This window comes from Arachis stenosperma, chromosome 9 (assembly GCF_014773155.1).
Source record: "Arachis stenosperma cultivar V10309 chromosome 9, arast.V10309.gnm1.PFL2, whole genome shotgun sequence".
In the NCBI taxonomy this organism is placed as follows: domain Eukaryota; kingdom Viridiplantae; phylum Streptophyta; class Magnoliopsida; order Fabales; family Fabaceae; genus Arachis; species Arachis stenosperma.
The window spans coordinates 130,182,175-130,197,326 of NC_080385.1; the positions used below are offsets into that span (position 1 = coordinate 130,182,175).

At 41.0% G+C, this 15,152-nt stretch overlaps 1 non-coding gene across 1 annotated transcript; it reads right to left on the minus strand.

The window, feature by feature from the left end:
* Nucleotides 1-11,845: 11,845 nt before the first annotated feature.
* LOC130952661 (small nucleolar RNA R71) lies at nucleotides 11,846-11,953 on the minus strand. The gene has a single exon (XR_009074839.1). It is a non-coding gene; the product is annotated as a small nucleolar RNA R71 (small nucleolar RNA).
* Between the last annotated feature and the right edge of the window lie 3,199 nt (nucleotides 11,954-15,152).

Consider the following 15,152-nt stretch of genomic DNA (forward strand, 5'->3'; position numbering starts at 1 on the left):
ATAAAATCTGTTCAGATTTTCTACAAACGCTCAAGTCGCATTATTCCGAAACATTCATCGTACGATTATAAAGCTACAGATCGATGGAAAGTGAAAATCAAATTCACTGCACGATCGCGATAAAGACCAAAGATGAAAACCAAATTCATTAAAAGGTCGACCAAACGAGGGTTAAAACCCGAACTCTACAAAATTGGCAAAGATGAAAGCAGAATAATGCAAGAAGTTATAGAAAGTGATCCATAGAAAGGACCTGACGAGGTCCTAATAAAATGGATTGCTATAAAATTACTTGAAAGACTGGCCGGCATAAAAAAGTCGGACCAGCCACAACAACCAAAGTTATAAGTAAAGCCCTGGAAAGAGGTCTGGCTAGCCCTATTGGTGCACGAAATTACAGTCACACTTTTGCAATTCCGCACAACTAACCAGCAAGTGCACTGGGTCGTCCAAGTAATACCTTACGTGAGTAAGGGTCGATCCCATGGAGATTGTTGGCTTGAAGCAAGCTATGGTTATCTTGTAACTCTTAGTCAGGATATCAATAATTATCAGGTTTAATTGTGAAAAGTAAAAGAACATGAAATAAGTACTTGTTTTGTAGTGATGGAGAACAGGTTGAGGTTTTGGAGATGCTCTATCTTCTGAATCTCTGCTTTCCTACTGTCTTCTTCTTCATGCACGCAAGGCTCCTTCCATGGCAAGCTGTATGTAGGGTTTCACCGTTGTCAATGGCTACCTCCCATCCTCTCAGTGAAAATGTTCAACGCGCTCTGTCACAGCACGACTATTCATCTGTTGGTTCTCGATCATGTCGGAATAGAATCCAGTGATTCTTTTGCGTCTGTCACTAATGCCCCACAATCGCGAGTTTGAAGCTCGTCACAGTCATTCAATCCCTGAATCCTACTCAGAATACCACATACAAGGTTTAGACCTTCCGGATTCTCTTGAATGCCGCCATCAATTCTAGCTTATACCACGAAGATTCTGATTAAAGAATCCAAGAGATATCTACTCAATCTAAGGTAGAACAGAGGTGGTTGTCAGGCACACGTTCATAGGTGAGAATGATGATGAGTGTCACGGATCATCACATTCATCAAGTTTAGGAACAAGTGATATCTTAGAATAGAAGCAAGCGTGATTGAATGAAAAATAGTAGTAATTGCATTAATCCATCAAGACATAGCAGAGCTCCTCACCTCCAACCATGGGGTTTAGAGACTCATACCGTAGAAGATACAATAAGAAACGTGTAATGTGTCATGAGGTAAAGATACACTGTCAAAAGGTCCTATTAATAGTGAACTAGTAACCTAGGATATACAGAAATGAGTAAATGACGTAAAAATCCCCTTCCGGGGTCCACTTGGTGTGTGCTTGGGCTGAGCATTGAAGCTTTCATGTGTAGAGACCTTTCTTGGAGTTAAACGCCAGCTTTTGTGCCAGTTTGGGCGTTTAACTCCAATTTTTGTGCCAGTTCCGGCGTTAAACGCCGGGAATTCTGAAGCTGATTTAAAATGCCGGTTTGGGCCATCAAATCTCGGACAAAGTATGAACTATTATATATTGTTGAAAAGCCCAGGATGTCTACTTTCCAACACAATTGAGAGCGCGCCAATTGGACTTCTGTAACTCCAGAAAATCCACTTCGAGTGCAGGGAGATCAGAATCCAACAGCATCTGCAGTCCCTTTTCAGCCTCTGAATCAGATTTTTGCTCAGGTCCCTCAATTTTAGCCAGAAATTACCTGAAATCACAGAAAAACACACAAACTCATAGTAAAGCCCAGAAAAGTGAATTTTAAATAAAAACTAATAAAAACATACTAAAAACTAACTAAAATGTACTAAAAACAATGCCAAAAAGCGTATAAATTATCCGCTCATCACAACACCAAACTTAAATTGTTGCTTGTCCCCAAGTAATTGAAAATCAAATAGGATAAAAAGAAGAGAACATACTATAGACTCCAAAATATCCATGAAACTTAGCTCCAATTAGATGAGCGGGACTAGTAGCTTTTTGCTTCTGAACAGTTTTGGCATCTCACTTTATCCTTTGAAGTTTAGAATGATTGGCATCTATATGAACTCAGAATTCAGATAGTGTTATTGGTTCTCCTAGTTAAGTATGATGATTCTTGAACATAGCTACTTTATGAGTCTTGGCTGTGGCCCAAAGCACTCTGTCTTCCAGTATTACCACCGGATACATACATGCCACAGACATATAACTGGGTGAACCTTTTTAGATTGTGACTCAGCTATGCTAGAGTCCCCAATTAGAGGTGTCCAGGGTTCTTAAGCACACTCTTTTTGCCTTGGAAATTTTTTTTTTGAATTCACTACTTTTTCTTGCTTCAAGAATCAATTTGATAATTTTTCAGATCCTCAATAACATTTCTCCTTTTCCATCATTCCTTCAAGAGCCAACAAGTTTAACATTATTTAATCAACAAATTCAAAAGACATATGTACTGTTCAAGCATTCATTCAGAAAACAAAAAATATTGTCACCACATCAAACTAATTCAACTAGTTTCAGAGATAAATTCGAAATCCTGTACTTCTTGTTCTTTTGTGATTCAAGCATTTTTCATTTAAGAGAGGTGATGGATTAGCAGGACATTCATAGCTTTAAGACATGAACCTTAAATTTTATTAATCATGAATTAAAGATAAGACTTAAAAATAAATATAAGATAAGACTAATAGTAATAGAAAACAAAAAATTTAACTGACTCTAAAATAGACTCCTAATGATAGAGGTTATCACAGAGTTAGGACTCAACAACCTTGATTTTGAGAAGTGGATGCTCCCTCAACTTGTGGGGTATTTGACCCTTCAAGGGAGAGCTTCTGGCGCTTCAGCTCCTGTAGCTCACGCCCCTGCTTCTCTTGCTCCTTCAGCAATTTGCAAAGCATGCAGTTTTGATTCTGCTGTTCTTCCTTAATTTGTTCCATAGCTTCTTGCAGCTTGGTAACAGATGCTTCTAGGCAGGCCCAGTAGTCAAATTCAGGAAGTTCAGAGAGGAATTCCTGCGCCCTCCTTTTGATAGAGTTATCTTGCAGTTGTCCTTCCATTGACTTCTTGGTGATTGGATGTTCAATTGGAATGAATTCATCTACTCCCATCCTCACTCCAGCATCTTTACATAGTAAAGAGATTAAGCTTGGATAAGCCAGTTTGGCTTCAGTGGAGTTCTTGTTTGCAATTGTGTAAATCTCACAAGCAATCAGATGATGAATCTCCACTTCTTTTCCCAGCATAATGCAATGAATCATCATTGCTCTCTTGATAGTGACCTCAGAACGGTTACTAGTGGGCAAAATAAAACGCCCAATGAAGTCTAGCCAGCCTCTTGCAACTGGTTTGAGATCTCCCCTCTTGAGTTGGTTTGGGATACATTTTGAATTGGTCAACCACTTAGTTCCAGGGAGGCATATGTCCTCTAGAACTTGATCCAACCCCTTATCTACTCTCACCATTCTCATATTAAAGGATTCAGGATCATCTTGTAGTTGAGATAATTTGAAAACCTCTCTTATTTTGTCCAGATGGAAGTAAATAATTTTCCTTCTGACCATGGTTCTGTAGGTATGAAAAGCAGTTCCAGTCATTCTCTGCTTATCTGTCAGCCACAGATTTGAGTAGAATTTCTGAACCATGTTTCTTCCAACCTTTGTTTCAGGGTTGGTTAGAACTTCCCATCCTATGTTTCGAATTTGCTCTTGGATCTCCGGACATTCATCTTCTTTCAGATCGAATCTGACTTCCGGGATCACTGACCTCAGACCCATTATTGTGTGGTAATGGTCTGCATGCTCTTTGGTTAAGAATTTCTCTTGATTCCAAAGATTCTTTGGATTATTCTCTTTCTTGCCTTTTGAATTGGTTTGTTTTCCCTTAGGAGCCATGATCTTGATAAATCTTGGCTTAGTGATCACGGAAAAGCACACCAAACTTAGAAGTTTGCTTGCCCTCAAGCAAAAGAAAGAAAAGAAGAGAGAGAAGAGGAGAGCAAATTCGAATGGTGGGGAGAGGAGGATGGCCAAGTGTTTATTTATATGGGAGAGGGAGAGATTTCGAAAATTTTGAAGGAGATTTGAGAAGATATGGAAAGAATTTGAGAGGATATTTGAGTTTTTGAAGAAGATTTGGAAAGGATTTGAAAGAGATTTGAAGAATGATTTAGAAGATTGTTTAATTTTTGAAATTTGAAGGTGAATGATGAAAGTTTGTAATGTGTTTATGCAGAAAATTATGGATCAAAACAAGAAAGTTTGAAAAAAATTTTGAAGTGGAAAACAAAATCTCTGTCCCCTACCTTTCTGGCGTTAAACGCCCAGAATAGTATCCATTCTGGCGTTTAATGCCCAAATGTTGGCCATTATGGGCGTTTAACGCCCAGCCAGGTACCCTGGCTGGCGTTTAACGCCAGAAACCCTTTTATCACTGGGCGTTTTGCTGAACGCCCAGGATGCTGCAATTCTGGCGTTAAACGCCCAGAATGGTACCCATTCTGGCGTTTAACACCCAAAATGGTACCTTTACTGGCGTTAAACGCCCAGAATGGTATCCATTACCATTCTGGGCGTTTAACGCCCAGAGTACCCTTTACTGGCATTTTTTTCCAGCAAACTCCTTTTCTCTGCTTTTTGCACTGAATCCTTCTGTAACTCTGTGAATTCCTTCAATTTCAATGATCAACCTTGAAGAATATATATCAAACTTTTATAAAACAAATAACCTGCAAATGACTGGGTTACCTCCCAGCAAGCACGTCTTTATTTTCTTTAGCTGGACCTTTACTGAGACTCATTCAAGCCTCAGTTTTGAGCATTCCTGCTCAAAATTACTTTCAAGATAATGTTTGATCCTCTGTCGATTAACAATGAACTTTTTATCAGAATCAATATCTTGAAGATCAACATATCCATATGGTGACACTCCTGTAATCACAAACGGACCCCTCCACCGGGATTTAAGTTTTCCTAAGAATAGTCTGAGCCAAGAGTTGAAAAGCAGAACTTTTTGTCCTGGCTCAGAGACTCTGGATGACAACTTCTTGTCATGCCACTTCTTTGCCTTTTCCTTATAAATTTTTGCATTTTCAAAGGCACTGAGTCTGAACTCCTCTAGCTCATTTAGCTGGAGCAATCTTTTTTCACCAGCTAACTTAGCATCCATGTTTAGGAATCTGGTTGCCCAGTAGGCTTTATGTTCCAGTTCCACGGGTAGATGACAAGCCTTCCCATACACAAGTTGGTATAGAGAGGTTCCTATAGGAGTCTTGAATGCTGTTCTGTATGCCCACAGAGCATCATCCAAGCTCTTTGCCCAATCCTTTCTACGGGAAATAACAGTCCATTCCATGATTCTTTTTAGCTCTCTATTAGAGACTTCAGCTTGCCCATTTGTCTGTGGATGATACAGAGTTGCTACTTTGTGGCTAATTCCATATCGGACCATAGCAGAGTACAATTGTTTATTGCAGAAGTGAGTGCCCCATCACTGATTAGTACTCTGGGAATACCAAACCTACTGAAGATGTGTTTCTGGAGGAATTTCAGCACGGTCTTAGTATCATTATTGGGTGTGGCAATTGCTTCTACCCATTTAGATACATAGTCCACCGCCGCCAGAATGTAAGTGTTTGAGTATGATGGTGGGAACGGACTCATGAAGTCAATACCCCATACATCAAACAATTCAATCTCTAAGATCCCTTATTGAGGCATGGCGTACCCATGAGGCAAGTTACCAGCTCTTTGGCAACTCTCACAGTTACGCACAAACTCTCGGGCATCTCTATAGAGAGTAGGCCAGTAGAAGCCACATTGGAGGACCTTAGTGGCTGTTCGCTCACTTCCGAAATGTCCCCCATATTGTGATCCATGGCAATGCCATAGGATCTTTTGTGCTTCTTCTCTAGGTACACATTTGCGGATCATTCCATCTGCACATCTCTTAAAGAGATATGACTCATCCCATAGGTAGTACTTGGCATCAGAAATTAATTTTTTTCTTTGCACCCTGCTATACTCCTGGGGTATGAACCTCACAGCTTTATAATTTGCAATGTCTGCAAACCATGGAGCTTCCTGAATGGCAAAGAGTTGCTCATCTGGAAAGGTCTCAGAGATCTTAGTAGAAGGAAGGGACGCCCCAGCTACTGGTTCTATTCGGGACAGATGATCAGCTACCTGGTTCTCTGTCCCTTTTCTGTCTCTTATTTCTATGTCAAACTCTTGCAGAAGCAACACCCACCTTATGAGCCTGGGTTTTGAATCCTGCTTTGTGAGTAAGTATTTAAGAGCAGCATGGTCAGTGTACACAATCACTTTTGACCCTACTAAATAGGATCTAAACTTGTCAATGGCATAAACCACTGCAAGTAACTCTTTCTCTGTTGTTGTGTAATTCTTCTGTGCGTTATTTAGAACACGGCTAGCATAATAAATGACGTGTAGAAGCTTATTATGCCTCTGTCCCAACACTGCACCAATGGCATGGTCACTGGCATCACACATTAGTTCAAATGGTAATGTCCAATCTGGTGCAGAAATGACTGGTGTTGTGACCAGCTTGGCTTTCAGGGTCTCAAACGCCTGTAGACACTCTGTGTCAAACACAAATGGTGTGTCAGCAGCTAGCAGGTTGCTTAGAGGTTTCACAATTTTTGAAAAGTCCTTTATGAACCTTCTGTAAAATCCTGCATGCCCTAGAAAGCTTCTGATTGCCTTAACATTGGCAGGTGGTGGTAATTTTTCAATTACTTCTATCTTTGCTTGATCCACCTCTATTCCCTTGCCTGAAATTTTGTGCCCAAGGACAATTCCTTCAGTCACCATAAAGTGACATTTCTCCCAGTTTAAGACCAGGTTAGTCTCTTGGTACCTTTCCAGGACAAGTGCTAGATGATTAAGACAGGAGCTGAATGAGTCTCCATATACTGAGAAGTCATCCATGAAGACTTCCTGGAACTTCTCTACCATATCAGAGAAGATAGATAGCATGCATCTCTGAAAAGTTGCAAGTGCATTACACAAACCAAAAGGCATTCTTCTGTAGGCAAACACGCCAGAAGGGCAAGTGAATGTTGTTTTCTCTTGGTCCTGAGGATCTACTGCAATTTGGTTGTGCCCTGAATAGCCATCCAAAAAGCAGTAATAATCATGACCAGCTAGTCTTTCTAGCATTTGGTCTATGAATGGTAAAGAAAAATGATCCTTTCTGGTGGCTGTATTGAGCCTTCTATAATCAATACACATACGCCACCCTGTAACTGTTCTTGTAGGAACCAGTTCATTCTTTTCATTATGAACCACTGTCATGCCTTCCTTCTTGGGGACAACTTGGACAGGGCTCACCCAGGGGCTATCAGAAATAGGATAAATAATCCCAGCCTCTAGTAATTTAGTGACCTCTTTCTGCACCACCTCCTTCATGGCTGGATTTAGCCGCCTTTGTGGTTGAACCACTGGTTTGGCATTATCCTTCAATAGGATCTTGTGCATGCATCTTGCTGGGCTAATGCCCTTAAGATCACTTATGGACCATCCAAGAGCTGTCTTGTGTGTCCTTAGCACTTGAATTAGTGCTTCCTCTTCCTGTGAATTTAAAACAGAGCTTATGATCACTGGAAAAGTGTTACCCTCTCCCAGAAATGCATACTTCAGGCAAGGTAGTAGTGATTTGAGCTCAGGTTTGGGAGGCTTATCCTCTTCCTGAGGAATTTTCAAAAATTCTTTTATTTCCTCTGATCCCTCCTGATCAGGCTGAACATCCTTGAAGATGTCCTCTAGCTCTGATTCTAGACTTTCAGTCATATTGATCTCTTCCACCAAAGAGTCAATAATATTAGCGCTCATGCAGTCATTTGATGTGTCTGGATGCTGCATAGCTTTGACAGCATTCAACTTGAACTCATCCTCATTGACTCTCAGGGTTACTTCCCCTTTTTGTACATCAATAAGAGTTCGTCCAGTTGCTAGGAAAGGTCTTCCTAGGATGAGAGTTGCACTCTTGTGCTCCTCCATTTCCAGCACTACAAAGTCAGTTGGAAAGACGAATGGCCCAACCTTGACAATCATATCCTCAATTATGCTTGATGGATATTTAATGGAGCCATTGATGAGCGGATAATTTGTACCCTTTTTGGCATTGTTTTTAGTATGTTTTTAGTAGTTTTAGTTGAGCTTTTAGTATATTTTCGTTAGTTTTTAGCTAAAATTCACTTTTCTGGACTTTACTATGAGTTTGTGTGTTTTTCTGTGATTTCAGGTATTTTCTGGCTGAAATTGAGGGACCTGAGCAAAAATCTGATTCAGAGACTGAAAAGGACTGCAGATGCTGTTGGATTCTGACCTCCCTGCACTCGAAGTGGATTTTTTGGAGCTACAGAAGCCCAATTGGCGCGCGCTCAACGGCGTTGAAAAGTAGACATCCTGGGCTTTCCAGCAATATATGATAGTCCATACTTTGCCCAAGATTTGATGGCCCAAACCGGCGTTCAAAGTCACCCTCAGGAATTCCAGCATTAAACGCCGGAACTGGCACAAGAATGGGAGTTAAACGCCCAAACTGGCACCAAAGCTGGCGTTTAACTCCAAGGAGAGTCTCTACACGAAAATGCTTCATTGCTCAGCCCAAGCACACACCAAGTGGGCCCGGAAGTGGATTTCTATGACATTTACTCATCTCTGTACACCCTAGGCTACTAGTTTTCTATAAGTAGGACCTTTTTACTATTGTATTAGACATCTTGGTAGCTATCCTTGAGTTTGATGCTATCTTAGATCATTTGGGAGGCTGGCCATTCGGCCATGCCTAGACCTTGTTCTTATGTATTTTCAACGGTGGAGTTTCTACACACCATAGATTAAGGTGTGGAGCTCTGCTGTACCTCGAGTATTAATGCAATTACTATTGTTCTTCTATTCAATTCCGCTTGTTCTTTGTCCAAGATATCACTTGTTCTTCAACTTGATGAATGTGATGATCCGTGACACTCATCATCATTCTCACTTATGAACAAAGTGACTGACAACCACTTCTGTTCTACAAGCAATCAAGGCTCTAGTGTTTATCTCTTGGATTCCTGATACACGATGCATGGTTGATCGCCTGACAACCGAGTGCTCGCATGACAAATGAGCCAGCCATTCCGTGAGATCAGAGTCTTCGTGGTATAGGCGAGAACTGATGGCGGCATTCAAGAGAATCCGGAAGGTCTAACCTTGTCTGTGGTATTCTGAGTAGGATTCAATGATTGAATGACTGTGACGTGCTTCAAACTCCTAGCAGGCGGGGCGTTAGTGACAGACGCAAAAGAATCAATGGATTCTATTCCGGCCTGACCGAGAACCGACAGCTGATTTGCCATATGCTGTGACAGAGCATAGGAACATTTTCACTGAGAGGATGGGAGGTAGCCATTGACAACGGTGAAACCCTTGCATAAGCTTGCCATGGAAAGGAGTAAGAAGGATTGGATAAAGATAGTAGGAAAGCAGAGAGACGGAAGGGAAGGCATCTTCATACGCTTGTCTGAAGCTTTCACTAATGATATACATAAGTATCTCTATCTTTATCTTTATGTTTTATTCATTCATCATCTATACCCATTTGAGTCTGCCTGACTAAGATTTACAAGGTGACCATAGCTTGCTTCATAGCAACAATCTCCGTGGGATCGACCCTTACTCGCGTAAGGTTTATTACTTGGACGACCCAGTGCACTTGCTGGTTAGTTGTGCAAAGTTGTGTTTATGCCATGGTATTGAGCACCAAGTTTTTGGGGCCATTACTAGGGATTATTTGAGTTGTGAAAAGTAGTGATCACAATTTCGCACACCAAGTTTTTGGCGCCGTTGCCGGGGATTGTTTGTGTATGGACAACTGACGGTTCATCTTGTTGCTTAGATTAGGTATTTTTTTTCAGAGTTCTTAAAAATGAATTCTAGTGTTTCATGATGATTTGTTGAAGTCTGGCTGGCTGAGAAGCCATGTCTAATCTTATTGGACCGAGGTTTCAACTAATCATAGCTTGTTGATCTCTATCAATCTTGTTGTTGGAGTGATGATCTGCTAAGGCTTGGCTGGCCATTGGCCATGTCTAGTATTTTGGACCGAAGCTTTCTTTGGAAGCTTGGCTGGCTGCGAAGCCATGTCTAATTCCTGGACCGGAGTCTTAGACTAGCATTGCAATGATTCCTGGAAATTCAAATTGAGAATTCTGAAAACTTTATTTTTCTTTTCATATAATTTTCGAAAAAAGCACAAAAAAATTTACAAAATCAAAAAAACCAAAAATATTTTATGTTTCTTGTTTGAGTCTAGTGTCTAATTTTAAGTTTGGTATCTTGCATGCCTTGTTTATTTGATCTTGGTTCTATTTTCAAGTCAATAGTACAGGGAACTGAAGATTCAGAACATGCAGCAGAGGAATTACACAGAAAAAGCTGGGCGTTCAAAACGCCCAGTGAAGAAGGACAGACTGGCGTTTAAACGCCAGCCAGGGTATCTGGTTGGGCGTTTAACGCCCAAAAAGGTAGCATTTTGGGCGTTAAACGCCAGAATGGATACCATTCTGGGTGTTTAACGCCAGGATGGCACTAGGGGGAAAATTTTGTTTTTCAAATCAATTTTTTTTTCAAGTTTTCAAAGTTTTTCAAAATCAAATCTTTTTCAAATCATATCTTTTCAATCAAATGTTTTCAAAATTAATTTCTTTCCTTTTTCAAAGATACTTACTAATAATTAATGATTTGATTGAACATCTCAAGTTTGTTGCCTTTTCTGTTGAGAAAGGTTTAATGTTTGAATCATATCTTTTCTTGTTAGGCAAGTCATTAATTTTTAAAATCAAATCTTTTTAAATTGTTTTTCAAATCATATCTTTTTAAAATTGTTTTCAAATCATATCTTTTCAATCATATCTTTTTAAAACCATAATTTTTCAATCATATCTTTCTTTTTAACTTCTAATTTCAAAATCTTTTTCAAAAACCACTTGATTTCTTTCACTCTTGGTTTTCGAAAATCAAATTAAAGTTTTTCAAAATGTTTTTAAAAATCTTTTTAACTTAATTTTCGAAAATCTTCTTCCCCTCTTCTCACATCCTTCTATTTATGGAGTATAACTCCTTCTTAATGCACAACTCGAACTCTATCTGATCAAGTTCGAATTCTTCTACCTCTTTCTTCTATTTTTCTTTTCCTCTGACACCTCAAGGAATCTCTATACTGTGACATAGAGGATTCCACATTTTCTTGTTCTCTTCTCTTTCATATGAGCAGGAGCAGAGACAAAGGCATTCTTGTTGAAGCTGACCCTGAACCTGAAAGGACCTTGAAGCGAAAGCTAAGAGAAGCTAAGGCACAACTCTCTGTAGAGGACCTGACCGAATTCTTCAAAGAAGAAGAAGACATGGCAGCCGAAAACAACAACAATGCCAACAATGCAAGGAAGGTGCTGGGTGACTTTACTGCACCTACTCTCGACTTCTATGGGAGAAGCATCTCTATCCCTGCCATTGGAGCAAACAACTTTGAGCTTAAGCCTCAATTAGTTTCTCTAATGCAACAGAATTGCAAGTTCCATGGACTTCCACTGGAAGATCCTCATCAGTTTTTAGCTGAGTTCTTGCAAATCTGTGACACAGTCAAGACTAATGGGGTTGACCCTGAGGTCTACAGACTGATGCTATTCCCTTTTGCTGTAAGAGACAGAGCTAGAATATGGTTGGACTCTCAACCTAAAGAAAGCCTGGACTCATGGGAAAAGCTAGTCAATGCCTTCTTGGCAAAGTTCTTTCCACCTCAAAAATTGAGTAAGCTTAGAGTGGAAGTCCAAACCTTCAGACAGAAGGATGAAGAATCCCTCTATGAAGCTTGGGAAAGATACAAACAATTAATCAGAAAATGTCCTTCAGACATGCTTTCTGAATGGAGCATCATAGGTATTTTCTATGATGGTCTCTCTGAAATATCCAAGATGTCTTTGGATAGCTCTGCTGGAGGATCTCTTCATCTGAAGAAGACGCCTACAGAAGCTCAAGAGCTAATTGAAATGGTTGCAAATAACCAATTCATGTACACTTCTGAAAAGAATCCTGTGAACAATGGGACAAGTCAGAAGAAAGGAGTTCTTGAGATTGACACTCTGAATGCCATACTGGCTCAGAACAAGATATTGACTCAACAAGTCAATTTGATTTCTCAAAGTCTGTCTGGAATGCAAAATGCACCAAGCAGTACTAAGGATGCTTCATCTGAAGAAGAAGCTTATGATCCTGAGAACCCTTCAATGGAAGAGGTGAACTACTTAGGAGAACCCTATGGAAACACCTATAATTCTTCATGGAGAAATCACCCAAATTTCTCATGGAAGAATCAAGAGAGACCTCAACAAGGTTTCAACAACAATAATGGTGGAAGAAACAGGTTTAGCAATGGCAAGCCTTTTCCATCATCTTCTCAGCAACAGACAGAGAACTCTAAGCAGAACCCCTCTGACTTAGCAACCATGGTCTTTGATCTAATCAAGACCACTCAAAGTTTCATGACTGAAACAAGGTCCTCCATTAGGAATTTGGAGGCACAAGTAGGACAGCTGAGTAAGAAAATTACTGAACTCCCTCCAAGTACTCTTCCAAGCAATACAGAAGAAAATCCAAAAGGAGAGTGCAAGGCCATCAACATGGCCGAATTTGGAGAGGAAGGAGAGGAAGTGTACGCCACTGAGGAAGACCTCAATGGGCGTGCACTGACCTCCACAGAGTTCCCTAATGAGGAACCATGGGAATCTGAGGCTCAAAATGAGACCATAGAGATTCCATTGGACTTACTTCTGCCATTCATGAGCTCTGATGAGTATTCTTCCTCTGAAGAGGATGAGTATGTCACTGAAGAGCAAGTTGCTAAATACCTTGGAGCAATCATGAAGCTAAATGACAAGTTATTTGGAAATGAGTCTTGGGAGAATGAACCCCCTTTGCTCACCAAAGAACTGGATGACTTGTCTAGGCAGAAATTACCTCAAAAGAAACAAGATCCTGGGAAGTTTTCAATACCTTGTACCATAGGCACCATGACCTTCAAGAAGGCTCTGTGTGACTTAGGGTCAAGTGTAAACCTCATGCCTCTCTCTGTAATAGAGAAGCTAGGGATCTTTGAGGTACAAGCTGCAAGAATCTCACTAGAGATGGCAGACAACTCAAGAAAACAAGCTCATGGACTTGTAGAGAATGTTTTGGTAAAAGTTGAAGACCATTACATCCCTACTGATTTCATAGTCCTAGAGACTGGGAAGTGCATGGATGAATCCATCATCCTTGGCAGACCCTTCCTAGCCACAGCAAAGGCTGTGATTGATGTTGATGGAGGTGAACTGATCATTCAAGTGAATGAAGAATCCTTTGTGTTTAAGGCTCAAGGATACCCCTCTGTCACCATGGAGAGGAAGCACGAAGAGCTTCTCTCAAATCAGAGACAAACAGAGCCCCCACAGTCAAACTCTAAGTTTGGTGTTGGGAGGCCACAACCAAACTCTAAGTTTGGTGTTGAACCCCCACATTCAAACTCTAAGTTTGGTGTTGGGAGGTTCCAACATTGCTCTGAGTATCTGTGAGGCTCCATGAGAGCCCTCTGTCAAGCTACTGACATTAAAGAAGCGCTTGTTGGGAGGCAACCCAATGTTATATTTTATCTATTTCTCTTTGCTATTTTATGTTTTTTTTAGGTTGATGATCATAAGAAGTCACAAAAACCATTGAAAAAGCAAAAACAGAATGAAAAACAGGAAGAAAAACAGCACACCCTGGAGGAAGAACTCACTGGCGTTTAAACGCCAGTAAGGCTAGCAGTTGGGCGTTTAACGCCCAGTCTGGCACCATTCTGGGCGTTTAACGCCAGAAAGGGGCACCAGACTGGCGTTAAACGCCAGAAAAGGGCAAGAACCTGGCGTTAAACGCCAGAAAGGGGCACCAGCCCGGCGTTTAACGCCAGAAATAGCTCAAAACGTGATTTTGAATGCCATTTGGTGCAGGGATGACTTTTTCTTGACACCACATGATCTGTGGACCCCACAGGATCCCCACCAACCCCACCACTCTCTCTCTTCTTCACCCATTCACCAATCACCTCAATACCTCTTCCCCAAAAACCCTTCACCTATCAAATCCCATCTTTCTCTTCACCACTCACATCCATCCTTCATAAAACCCCACCTACCTCACCCTTCAAATTCAAACCACTTTCCCTCCCAAACCCACCCATACATGACCGAACCATGAGCCCCCCCTCTCCTATATATACCCTTCTTCACCCCTTCATTTTTACACAACCTAAACACCACTTCTCTCCCTCTTTGGCCGAACACAAAAGCCATTCCCTTCTTCCTCATTTCTTCTTCTTCTACTCTCTTCTTTCTTCTTTTGCTCGAGGACGAGCAAACCTTTTAAGTTTGGTGTGGTAAAAGCGTTGCTTTTTCGTTTTTCCATAACCATTTATGGCATCCAAGGCCGGAGAAACCTCTAGAAAGAGGAAAGGGAAGGCAAAAGCTTCCACCTCCGAGTCATGGGAGATGGATAGATTCATCTCAAGGGTGCATCAAGACCACTTCTATGATGTTGTGGCCTTGAAGAAGGTGATCCCCGAGGTCCCCTTTTCACTCAAAAAGGGTGAATGTCCGGAGATCCGCCATGAGATCCGAAGAAGAGGTTGGGAAGTGCTTACCAACCCCATTCAACAAGTCGGAATCTTGATGGTTCAAGAGTTCTATGCCAATGCATGGATCACCAAGAACCATGATCAAAGTGTGAACCCGGATCTAAAGAATTATCTACAATGGTTCGGGGGAAGTACTGGATTTAGTCCGGAAAATGTAAGGTTAGCATTCAACTTGCCCATGATGCAAGGAGATGAACATCCTTACACTAGAAGGGTCAACTTTGATCAAAGGTTGGACCAAGTCCTCACAGTCATATGTGAAGAGGGCGCACAATGGAAGAGAGATTCAAGAGGGAAGCCGGTTCAATTAAGAAGGCATGACCTCAAGCCCGTGGCTAGAGGATGGTTGGAGTTTATCCAACGCTCAATCATTCCCACTAGCAACCGGTCCGAAGTTACTCTAGACCGGG